This window comes from Nicotiana sylvestris, chromosome 4 (genome assembly GCF_000393655.2).
Source record: "Nicotiana sylvestris chromosome 4, ASM39365v2, whole genome shotgun sequence".
NCBI classification, from domain to species: domain Eukaryota; kingdom Viridiplantae; phylum Streptophyta; class Magnoliopsida; order Solanales; family Solanaceae; genus Nicotiana; species Nicotiana sylvestris.
The window spans coordinates 151285045-151295489 of NC_091060.1; positions in this window are offsets into that span (position 1 = coordinate 151285045).

Sequence of the window (10445 nt, forward strand, 5' to 3'; positions counted from 1 at the left end):
CGGTAAGGACAAAAAATATTTAAGGAAAGAAATTCAAATCAGACTTAGGCAAAGAGTGAATAATTAAGAATCTAATTAAGGAAATAATCGTGCAAGGAATCAGTAGATACTACAGGCAATTAAATAAGGCAAGAAGACTAATTAAAGTCATCAACAAGGTAATAATCAAGATACTATAAAGACTTAAATAAGGCGTGTCCCAAGGATTTGTTCCCATTGCCTAACATCGATCGTCCACGAGACCCTCACCTTTCTCGATGGCTATTCGGGGTACAATCAAATTCAGATGAACCCCGAAGACAGGGAGAAGACTTCGTTCATCACAAAGTATGGTACCTACTGTTACAGTGTGCCTTTCAGACTAAAAAATGCAGGGGCTACATACCAGCGTCTAGTTAACAAAATGTTTGAGAGTCAAATAGGCAAATCCATGGAAGTTTATATTGACAACATGTTAGTTAAGTCCCTGCGCGCAGAGGACCATTTAACTCAAAAGTTACAATATGAAGCTCAACCCCGAGAACTGTGCCTTCGGAGTGGGTTCGGGAAAATTCTTAGGCTTCATGGTATCAAATAGGGGGATAGAGATTAACCCTGATAAAATCAAGGCCATCGAAGAAATCACGGTGGTAAACAATGTAAAGGTTGTACAACGGCTAACAGGTCGGATAGCGGCTCTGGGCAGATTCATATCCAGGTCATCCGACAGGAGCCATCATTTCTTCTCTTTACTCAAAAGAAAGAACAACTTCAAATGGACTCCAGAATGCCAACGCGCCTTAGAAGAGCTGAAGTGATATCTGACTAGCCCAACTCTTCTCCACACGCCAAAAGAGGATAAAACATTATATCTATACTTGACCATATCCGAAATAGCGGTAAGCGGCGTGCTAGTTTGAGAAGAGCAAGGTAGGCAACTCCCTGTTTATTATGTAAGCCGAACCCTAGGGGATGCCAAAACTAGGTACCCACACCTCGAAAAATTAGCTCTTGCGTTAATAAGCACATCGCGAAAATTGAAACCCTATTTTCAATGCCATCATATTTGTGTTCTAACGACATACTCCCTCCGGAGCATATTGCACAAACCCGAATTATCGAGTCGATTGGCCAAATGGGCCATCGAACTCGGGGGGTATGATATCGAGTATCAACCCTAAACAACCATCAAGTCCTAGATTTTGGTAGACTTCGTGGCTGATTTCTCGCCCTCCCTCGTGCCTAAGGTAGAAAAGGAACTTTTGCTGAAATCAGGCACGTCTTATGGGGTATGGACCCTATTCACTAACGTCGCCACAAATGTGAGAGGTTCCGGACTCGGTATAGTCCTAAAGCCACCTACGGGTAGCGTAATCAGACAATCAATAAAAACTGCAAAATTGACTAACAATGAAGCCGAATATAAGGCTATGATTGCAGGTTTAGAATTGGCCAAAAACCTGGGAGTTGAAACCATCGAAACAAAATACGATTCACTCCTGGTAGTGAACCAGGTGAATGGGAGCTATGAGGTCCGAGAAGACAGGATGCAGAGGTATTTGGATAAGATCCAAGTCGCGTTACGTCACTTCAAAGAATGGAATTTAGTCCATGTGCCTCGAGAGCAGAATAGCGAGGCCAATGCCCTCGCAAGAAGATGACTTACTCCCCGGGGCTGTTATTCAGCTATCTAAATCAGTGATTGAGAAAGGTCATGCAGAAATTAATTCCACTAGCCTAACATGGGACTGGAGAAATAAATACATTGATTACCCGAAGACAGAAAATTGCCTGCGGATCCAAAGGAATCGAGGGCCTTGCAAACCAAAGCAACTTGGTTCTCGCTCGATGAAAACAAGACTCTGTACAGAAGAACTTTTGATGGCCTCCTAGCAGTATGTCTGGGGCCGGGGGATACGGATTACATACTCCAAGAAATTCATAAGGGTACTTGTGGAAATCACTCTGGCGCCGACTCCTTTCTCCAAAAAATAATCATAGAAGGCTACTACTGGGACAACATGGAAAAATATACTAAGGAATTAGTCCGAAAATGCAATAAATGCCAGAGATTTGCCCCTATTATTCACCAACCCGGTGAACAACTACATTCGGTCTTATCGCCGTGGCCATTCATGAAATGGGGGATGGACATCGTCGGGCCCCTGCCAATGGCACCAGGTAAAGCTAAATTCATTTTATTTATGACTGACTATTTCTCAAAATGGGTGGAAGCGCAGGCCTTCGAGAAGGTAAGAGAAAAGGAAGTCATTAGGGACCACGTTATGTGTCGATTCAGGATTCCTTCCGAGATAACATGCGATAACGGGAGGTAATTCATCGGGAGCAAGGTAACACAATTTCTTGAGGATCACAAAATCAAGAGAATCCTATCGACGCCTTACCACCCGTGTGCAAACGGCCAGGCCGAGTCCACAAATAAAACCATCATCCAGAACTTAAAAAAAGAAACTAGAAAGCGCCAAGGGAAAGTGGAGAGAAATGTTGCCCGAAGTGTTGTGGGCATACCGAACAACTTCAAAATCAAGCACAGGGGAAACACCTTTCTCTCTAGTATAAGACGCTGAGGCTTTGATACCAGTGGAGGTCGGGGAGCCGAGCGCCAGATTCCAACATACCACTGAAAGCTCGAACAACGAGTCCATGACAACGGCCCTCGAACTACTAAATGAAAAACGAGAAACCTCGCTGGTCTGAATGGCCACCCAAAAGCAAAGGATTGAAAGATTATTATAATAGGAGAACAAATCTCCGGCATTTCGGAGTCGGGGACTTGGTTCTAAGGAAAGTCACCCTTAACACTCGAAACCCTAATGAAGGAAAGCTAGGCCAAAATTGGGAATGACTGTACCGCGTCCTCAGAGTAGTCGGCAAAGGGTCTTACAAGCTCGGTATCATGGAGGGCGAACAACTTCCAAGCAACTGGAACATATCAATGCTAAAACGATATTATTGTTAGGGCATCCGATGTAAAATTCCGAGAACATCCTCGAGCACCCGTTGCATTCTTTTCCTTCAACCAGATTTTGTCCCTAGAAGGGTTTTACCGGCAAGGTTTTTAACGAAGCAACGACCATACAGCACCTAAAGGAGACTCGACAAGTATTTGAGATTTTTTTTACAATCCACCTCGAATACTAGGGGGCCTCCCCCCAGAAGGTCACCTACTCGGGAAAGCCAAAACACCCTAAATGGGACCTCGATAGGAAAAGTAATGTACCGGGCCAAACGATCGAACGAACTGTGCCCATATAGAGCAACCAAGCTTTTAATGGCAGAAACATGTGTACTTGTACCAGGTAATCGAAGAACACTTTTCATCAAAGCATTTCACGCTTCAAAAGAAACTCGACGTTTTAGCAAAGAAGACTCCTCTATAAAAAATGCCCCGAACACTCGGAGACTGGCATCAATAATTCGGCACCTGAATGACCCCGAGTCAAAACTCCAAACTCGTAAGCCCTCAACGAGGCAACATCAAGATCATAAAATGTCTCCAAAATTGAAGGTGTCACAAACACTCGGAGACTGACGCCGAAATCTCAAAAATTGCATGTCCTCAGGGTCAGAATCGCCAAAATCGTAAGACCTCAATAAGGCAATACCATGTTTGCAAATAATGGCTCCCGAGTCAAGAAACCCTTGACGACTCGGGGACTACCGTCAATTACCACCTCCATCGACTTATCAAAACCCGAGGCCATAAGACCCCGAGCGGGCAGACTCGGTCTCGTAAGACTTACATAAGGTAGCAACTATATTTGTAAGACCTTAAGCAAGGCATGAACCACACTTGTACCAAGCAATATCTGTAAGACCTCAAACAAGGCATAAACAATACTTGTACCTAGTATCCAAAACTGTAAGACCTCAAAGGCATATAAAACTTGCAAGACCTTACTAAAGGCATAAACCCGATCTCAAAGTTTTGGCTATATATCAAACTTGTAAGACCCCTAAAAAGGCATACCCTCGATATAGATGCCGAAACTATCTCATTCGGGACTCAAAGGCTCTGGCCGAACATAAATGACTCCGGTCAAACGGTTGTACCTACCGAACTAATGTGACTCGGGGACGCCCGACCATCGCTGAAAAATCATAGGCCTTCAATTACTTCGAATCTACTTTGAAAAGAATCAGTTAAATAGGCTACCCTCGATACAGGCAAAAGAGCTTCGACCACGTTAGCTCCTAAACATCAACTTTGAGATACTCAGCCTCCGAGCCAAACCTCCCGAGGTGCTCGATCATTGCCATATAACGACTCATAATCGAGGTTTTTTATTAAGCCGTCGAAGAATCAGGCAAACACTATTTCAAAAATCCTTATCGAGGGAAAAATAAAGCCCACATAAATGGTCGCATCGACCAAACGCGTAAGAGCCATTTTCGCCAGCCTAATGAGCCTCAGGACCACACACATAAAAGGTCATTTCGACCCAAGGTGTAAGAACCATAGTCGCCAGCCCACACAAAACTTGAGGGTCGAATGAGCTCGAGTCGAAACCCAACTCGGAACTAAACCCAAAATAGTTAACTAAATATGCCTAAGAGCAAAGTGTAAGAGCCATTGTCGCCAGCCTAATGAGCCCTAGGGCCACCCACATAAAAGGTTGCTCAGACCCAAGGCGTAAGAGCCATTATTGCCAGCCTAATGAGCCCCAGGGCCACCCACATAAAAGGTCGCTTCGACCCAAGGCGTAAGAGCTATTGTTGCCAGCCCGCATAAAAGGTCGCTTCGACCCAAGGCGTATGAGCGATAGTCGCCAACCCACACATAAGTTCGCTCCAACCCAACGCATAAGAGCCTAAGGGACAGCTCAAAATTCTAAAAACTTGAGGGTTAGATGAACTCGAGTCGAGATCCGACTCGAAGATTGAGTTCAATCTAATAAAAACGCGTGAAAGCAAAAGCACAAGAGCTCAAACTAGCTTACTCCAAAAAGGGGAACCGACCCAATGCGTATGAGTCACTATCACCAGTGCTAAGATCAAAGGTCGTACCTATCGGATACATAAAACCAAGTCACTCGATGATAGCGAAGCCCGAGGGTCTAACCCGAAGTTCGAGACCTTGGGTCAAAAGTCAAAGTACATCACATAGTATTTCCAAAAAAAACAAAAAGGAAGGAAGGAATAGGAAATAAAAAGCCTTCTTATGACCTCTAGGGAGATGTTTACAAGTCTTGAGAAACCCCTTACAAAGAGACAACCGAACAGAATCCTAATCTACCATCGAACCTATATCTCCAATAAAGGTTGCACCCCGACAACTACGGGTCCTTCAGCGGCCCGGCCCCTCTTTGACGGTCTCTTCCCCTTCGGGGGATCCGCCTTCATTTTTATCACCTCCTGAGCCACTGCTCGGCGCACCTCTGAAAGCAAGCAAGGCAGCATCTCTCTTCTCTAGGGTCTCCACCCTCTCGAACTCGGCAGACAAAGTGATATCTCCCGCATGTATGTCCCCAAAAGTCTGCCTCCGAGATCCTAATCGATCACGCTCCATTGCCCGAGTCAATATAGGCTCGGCCCCCTCGGGTGCCCCTCCGGCTTGAGCGCTTTTTGCAATAGCATCCTCTCCATGCAAAGATATAAGCGCCTTGATTTCAGTTTTGATCCTGGATAATGCAGCCACCAACTTAAAATGAAGACCTTTGTACTTGTTACTATCCTCGCTCGCCTCACTAAGCTGACGCCCAACTAAGGTCACCTTCTCCTGGAGGGCATCCCTCTCGGAAGTTATCTCTCTCTCACGCCTTCTAAGTTCAGAGACTTCGGAGTCTCTAGCCCGAAGCTCTTCCCTCAGCAGGGCACCTTCCTTCTCAAACTGCAGAAATCAGATCCAAGACGTTAAAACACTAGGATCTGGCAAAACATTCAGATAATGGCAAATGGGGATTAGACAACCTGTTTAGTAAGGAGAGCCTTCTCACGCTTGAGATGGGTCACCTCGACCTGATACCGGGTGAAAGTTTGATGGTAAAGTGCCTTGGCCTGAAGCCACGAAAAAAGACAAGTTAGAGAGACAAAGGTCAAGGTAACCGAGGCCCGAGTGACAGGCATGGTTCACAAAGATTACCTACTCGCAAAGCATGCTCATCTCACCAAACACGAGTGAAGCATCGATCTTAGGGACTCTCTCGGGAACGGTTGGAAGCCTTTCGAGCACATCTCCGCCTTTGATAGGTATCCCTGTATTGGGATATTTCTTGTACGGGGCATCTTGCACTCCTTTAGAAGGTAGGGTTGTTCCGTGAGGAGAATCAATCACGACAACGGCACTAGCAAGGTCAGTCAGGACCATCCCTTGTCCATTCAGGGCCCTAGAATTAGGCCCCTCTAAACCACCTACTGAAGGCACCCCAGATCAAGGGGAACTCTGACCATCGACTAGCTCGAGGGTAGAACCCGATACCCCCTCAGTTGTCTCTCCGCCACAAAGTGGGACCGCAACAACATCAGTATCTAGGTCAGAAACCACCATCTCCACGGCCCTAGGATCGGCCAGGTTTATCCCTCCCTCAGGCGTTGTCGAGAAACTATTTTCCTCCTCACCCTCAACTCGAGGGTTTCTCGCCGTTTTCGGGGTTAGAGCTGCCGGGTCGGCCTTAGCTTCTCCCACCTTAATCTTCTTAGATTCAAGATTCTGTTCTTCCCTTCATCGGGTACCAAATCACCCTCCCCGCCGGGTAATGCTCCCTTAATTAAGGGGACTTCTCCCAGACCTACACAAATGCAAGAGGTAAGCACAGGGAACGAGAGCACTACTAGTAGCAATTTAAGTTGAAAAGGATGACTACAACAAGGGTAGAGGCTCACCATGATCCTTAGCTTCCCACTGGGCCTGGGATAAATCACGCCATACTCGCTCAGCATACGGGCAAATTGAGTCCAGGCGGCCGACCCAACCTGGCAGGTCTGAAACTGCACCAGGGTAAATTGATGTGGCTGCATTAGCAAGAAAAGTTAAGTGCATGGAAGAACATATTCAAAGAGAAGCGAGGGAATGCTAGATAATGTGTCTACTTACGTTCCACATTCCACATCTCGGGAAACGTCATCTTTTCTGTCGGGATCAGGTCAGAAGTCTTTACTCGAACAAAGTGGATTATCCATCCTCAATTCTCGGGCTCCTCAATGTAGGCAAAGAGGGCCCTCAGGGCTCGGCAGCGGAGTTTGATTAGACCCCCACGGAAGAGACGGAGGCTGTACATCCTGATCAGATGATCAAGGTTGAAGGGCACCTCCCAATCATGTTCACGTAGTACCTGATCATGTAAACAACATGCCAGAATGAAGGATGAATCCATCCAAGGGTCACTTGACATTGTTGGCGGAAGTCGAGAATCACGGGGTCGATCGAGGGCGAAGATGGCCCCATCAGCCCTAGAGTAAACGGATAAGTGTACACACTGAGGAAACCTATTTTGTGTGTCGTAATATCCTCCCTCCAAGAAGGGATCTCCACAAGCACCGCGTCACTCTAGCGACAATCAGCTTTCACTCTTCTGACATCTGTTATTGAGCTAATATACTGAGTCACTGGCTCACTGCGCCCCGGCTTCGAAAAGGCCTCTCGACCTTGAAATCAGAAGCCATCGCGAAAGATCCTGGAACGCATTCCTCAGCACTAGGAGGCATTGTCACTTTACCTTAAGATAAAAGAGAAGAGAATGAGGCCACATTCTCCTGGGAAACAAAGGCAGAAGTTTTCGCCATTGCTAGAAAATTCCAGGAGAGAAAGGGGAGTCGCGTTCCTAGGAAAGAACAAGGGTAAAGGAATACAGAACCTTTTATGGGTTTTGGAAATGTAATAAGTTGGAAGAACAAGGAGGGGAATATTTATAGAAGCCCAGCGTGTGCATTGAAGAAGGCCAAGGGGCAGCTAACTACCATAATCAATGCGGAGGCCTTCGAGGGCTGCCTGTGCACCGTCTTTTGGCACTTTGTGACTGCCGTCATCACAAGAACATTGGAGGGGACATAGGTTCAAGGTCATTTCTTATCACTTTCATTCTAAGAAACGCGGAGACTATTTGTGTATGGTGAAATCAGAGGGTCCGATTTCTTGTTAACGAGGCACCTCAGAAGATCATCTCGAAGCCTCGAGAATTCAAGGCTACGGTCGAATTTCCCCTTCGAGGTTCATGACGCCCGATCTTGGGATAATGTCGACCACAGCTATGGTAGGAGCGGGGAGTTCCCAAGGTACACGGCTAGGACTGACAGAGCCTAGTGGACTACCATAGCCCAGGATCAGGGTGTCATCTAGCTGTCCCATCCCTTTATCTTTGTAATTAATATATTTTATACTATGTTGGGATTTTCCTCCTATATAAAGGGGATCCTTGTCATGTTTTAAAGGCATGTTGCTTCAGTTTCTCCATACGAAATATACAGGAACATTCAATTTGCTCTCTAACATATTCTCTTGATATTATTGCTTTCATTTATTATCTTCATATTCGTTCATTATTTATTGCTTATCATCAGCCATAAAGAGCCTCCGTTAATTTTATTGTAATTGTTAGCCACATTTCGACTACCTTCGATAGCTCACAGTTGAGCTCCGGAATTGACCTCGAGGCCCTGAATCGACAAGCTCGAGGCCTCGATAATTGGCCTAACGATTTGATTATTGCCCCATTCTTAACTCTCATTTCGTTTCTAAGTCTCACATACATAGCATCAACTGCCTAACAACCAGCATAAAAATAGATCACGTATTTTTAGAGTCCCATTAACAAATTCAATTGTTATTACCATTTTCACGGTAAACATTTAGCATAAATCAGTCAAGAACACTTAAGAACAAACGATCAAGCATTCAAAATTCAGAAAACCTTTTGAGAAGATGACTTAGGGTAAACCCTAGTTTAGGAAAAATGGGAAATCAGTTGAAAACTAGAAAACTTTCAAGGAAAACATGTGAGATATGTTCGATTCGTCTCAGATCTATACAGATTTGAGAAGATCGGAGATAAAAATTAGGGTTTTTTTAGAATGCATGGCAGAGACGAGAACATAGGCCTAGAAAATTATGGATTCATATAAAAAATAAGAGAGGTTTGTTACTCATGGTCGAACAAACGGCCTGAAATAGGCAAAGAAATCGAAGGTGCAAACCAGACCGCCTTGGTCCCTTGAGATCTTCCCAAAGATCTAAGAAACTAATGAACCATATCAAGTAGGAGGCTAGTATAGGCCTGAGACGACAAAGAAACATCATAGAATGGAGGGCTAAACCAGTGATGGCGTCTGAGGATTAGGGTTTGGATGGAGAGCATTTGAGAGAGAAAGGAAAGGGTGACAGCGAGGTATGGTGGAAATGAATTAGGTTAGGAGAGGGTCGTTTGGAATTAAAATGGTAAGAATCAATACCGGCCGTTGATCTCAAAGATCCATGACCAGGATTAGGGGGCCTGGGTCGGGTTTAGATTAATTGGGGTTGGGTTTGAACGATTTGGGCCTGGTCTTAGTAGGTTAGGGTTAAAATTGGGTTGTTCAATTAGGCTAAATCCGAAATAAGAGGGCTATTTGTTAAATACCCAGGTATTTGAATAAAAAATTATTTTATAAAATAATTAACAATGAGAAAAAAATAATTTTCATGCACGAAGATGCTTTAAAATAGTTATTCAATATTTTAAAAATATAGCGGGCTAATTTTTGGTAAAATAATACAGTGATGTATGCATGGGCTATAATTGCAAAATTATTGCAATTGTAACCAAAAGGTGTGAATCTTGCCATTTGTGAAATAATTGGAACTTAATAGGACCATAAATGGCAATATTAAATCAAGAGATGTTTTAAAATCATCTGTAATGCAATTTTGTAATTATTTATATGAATAAAATATTGAGATAAATTAATTTAAAAAAATGTAAAATTATGGAAAAATACCAATTGATGCCGATGCATGGTTTTAAAGCTATATAAGCATTTCTAAAAATATTATAGGGAAAAATTCGGTATCAACAGCTACCCCCTCTTTACCCGAAAAGGATGGAAGAGTTTTCGGGTAAAGAAATGATGGCCAATATATAGATCGCGCTCTGGTTTTCGAGCTGCCTACATATCCCTGGTTTTATAGGAATCAGGCTGTGTGTAGTTCTGGATCCATTAGCGGAATATACCGATGAAGTCATTACAAGAACGGACACGAGATTTCGGGATGGGTCTAAGAATGGTTATGGTGAACGGTCAGGTTTGAGATAGTTGAAGGAACTGGAGCGAGGTCACTCCTGTTGGGATAACGGTTGCTTACTGGTCACTTGCAGATAAAGAGATGCTACGAACATATATTTGTGCAAAAATTTAAACATGATACAGATTCCCTTAGGACTATGAAAGTTGTCTACGGATGGTTAAGGATGACGTCCTTAGACCATGATGTCCTGGGCCATGAATTGTTCAGTGACAGATTCCCAATCCATGAA